The sequence below is a fragment of the Carya illinoinensis genome, chromosome 14, assembly GCF_018687715.1.
Source record: "Carya illinoinensis cultivar Pawnee chromosome 14, C.illinoinensisPawnee_v1, whole genome shotgun sequence".
Lineage (NCBI taxonomy): Eukaryota > Viridiplantae > Streptophyta > Magnoliopsida > Fagales > Juglandaceae > Carya > Carya illinoinensis.
Window position 1 is genome coordinate 13,845,675 of NC_056765.1, and position 2,708 is coordinate 13,848,382.

Here is a 2,708-nt window from a genome sequence, read left to right on the forward strand (position 1 = left end):
GGAGCACATTTGACCACGAGTCAAGTTTTTGGCGCCATTGCCGGGGACAACTGGTGCTTATTAGAGCATTCCTCTACTGCTGAGAGGACGTTGTGGAGCTGTGAACCTTTTCACAGCCTGGTTGACATCTAATCTTTTTCCCTTCTCTCTGTTTATTTTTCATGGTCTTTGATTATCTGCTCTTGTTTGTATGACTAGTTGGACTAGAGACGATACATCTCGATTGTTTAGGACAGAATCATTGACATCTTTTAGCTCTACATCATCTTCTGTAGAATCATCATCAGACACTGATAGCATCATGGCTGAAAATGAGCATCATGATAGGGAAGTGGAGAATCCAAACAGGACTCTTAGAGAGTATCTTCAGCCTGTTAGGACTAGCACACCTTCTTGCATCATTTTACCTATTAATGCAAATGCTTTTAGTTTCAAATCCGGGACGATTCCATTGTTACCACACTTTCATGGTATGGAATCTGAAAACCCCTATTTGCATATCAAAGAGTTTGAAGAAGTGTGTTCCACATTCATGGATAGAACATGCACTGATGAAGTCATAAGATTGAAACTGTTTCCATTTTCCTTAAAAGACAAGGCTAAGACATGGTTGAATTCCTTAAGACCAAGATCCATTGGGACTTGGCAAGAAATGCAAACTGAATTTTTAAAGAAATTTTTTCCCATGCATAGAACCAATGCCTTGAAAAGACAGATCATGAATTTTGGTCAAAAGGATGTGGAAACATTTTATCATTGTTGGGAACGATTCAAAGACCTTTTAAATGCATGTCCTCATCATGGATATGAGAATTGGAGGGTCATTAGTTTTTTTTATGAGGGGTTGCAACAAAAAATGAGACAATTTGTGGAAACCATGTGTAATGGAGCGTTTTTTAACAAAGAACCTGAGGAAGCCTTTGAATATTTTGATTATCTAGCTGAAAATGCACAATCATGGGATACATCTGATGTTCATGATAGGTCGAAAAGTTCAAGGACAATTTCAGGGGGTGGAAAATATAATCTGAGAGAAGTAGATGATTTGAATGCTAGGTTGGCTATGATTTCTAAGAAATTAGAAACCATAGAAATGAAGAAAGTGAATGAAGTACAAGCTGTACCTCAGATTACCTTGAGCTGTAATATTTGTGAGGGACAAGGGCATTCAACTAATGATTGCCCGACCATTCCTGCCTTTAAAGAAATTCTCTTGGATCAATCTAATGCTGTTAATATGGTTGCTAAATCTTTTTCAGGTCCTTATTCCAACACTTACAATTCGGGATGGAGAAATCACCCTAATTTCAGTTAGAGGGGTGAACAAGCTACTTTACTTGCACCCAACATAGCTGGTCCTTCACAAATTGTACCCTACACTACCCCAGGAGGTCCAGGACCATCTCAATATGCCAACCACATGGTGCTAGCCTAGAAGAAGAACCTTGAAGACAATTTCCAGCAATTATCCACCAACTTCCAGTAGCTGTCCACCAATTTTCAGCAATTCATGCAAAGCCAAGCTGCTATCAATAGTCAAAATTCACAAGCCATTGCTGAGATTCGAGGGTCAGTCACAAGGTTGACTACAACCATGAGTGCTCAAGAGAAAGGGAAGTTCCCTGCACAATCTCAGCCTAATCCCCAAGGCCAAAACCACCAATTTCAAAGTGTGGCAGGAGATTCAAATGTCAAGCAAGTCAAGGCTATTACAACCTTGAGAAGCGGTAAGCTGATTGGCATTCTAGCTCAAGAGGTAAAAAAGAATGGTAACACTTCTAAACCTCCTTCTGAAAATGAGGCACATGATCTTTTGAAATCTGAAAGTGTCCCAAGCACTACACTTGCACCTTTTCCTCAAAGGTTAGCCCCTTTGCACAAAGATAAGCATCACGCTGAAATTCTTGAAATTTTTAAGCAAGTTAGGATTAATATACCATTGTTAGATGCTATTCAACAGATTCCTACCTATGCTAAATTTTTAAAGGATTTATGTACCGTAAAAAGAAAATTGAATGTGTAAAAGAAAGTTTTTCTTACTGAGCAGGTTAGTGCTATTATGCAAACCAACACTCCTCCCAAATACAAGGACCCAGGATCCCCTACCATAGCTTGCATGATAGGGAGCTCAAAAATAGGCCAAGCATTATTAGACTTAGGTTCAAGTGTGAACTTATTGCCTTATAATGTTTATGTTCAGCTTGGATTGGGTGAGTTGAAATCTACTTCTATTACATTGCAGTTGGCTGATAGGTATATTAAGATTCCTACGGGTGTTGTGGAAGATGTTTTGGTTCAAGTAGACAAATTTTACTATCCAATAGACTTTGTCGTACTCGACATGCAATTGACTAATCATTCTACTTTCCAAGCACCTGTTATCTTAGGAAGACCTTTGTTGGCTACTTCTAATGCACTCATAAATTGTAGAAGTGGACTTTTAAAGTTGAGTTTTGGAAATATGACCCTGGAGCTAAATATTTTTAATCTTTGCAGGCAACCGCAAGAAGTTGAAGAAGTTCATGAAGTGAATTTGCTGGAAAATTTCATTGATAAAAATTCTGCACATTACTTTCAACTTATTGATTCTTTAGAGGAATTTGAAGAAGATTTGAAAATATTTGATAATAACTCATCTCTTGTTTTCTCAATAGGTCAGCAAGTTTCACCACCATGGAGGCCAAAATTTGAGCAACTTCCACCATTGA

The 2,708-nt window shown here is 38.3% G+C and overlaps 1 non-coding gene across 1 annotated transcript; it reads right to left on the reverse strand.

Moving 5' to 3' along the window:
- Window positions 1–699: 699 nt before the first annotated feature.
- Window positions 700–807, reverse strand: LOC122295322. Its single transcript, XR_006237977.1, has one exon. It is a non-coding gene; the product is annotated as a small nucleolar RNA R71 (small nucleolar RNA).
- Window positions 808–2,708: the final 1,901 nt, after the last annotated feature.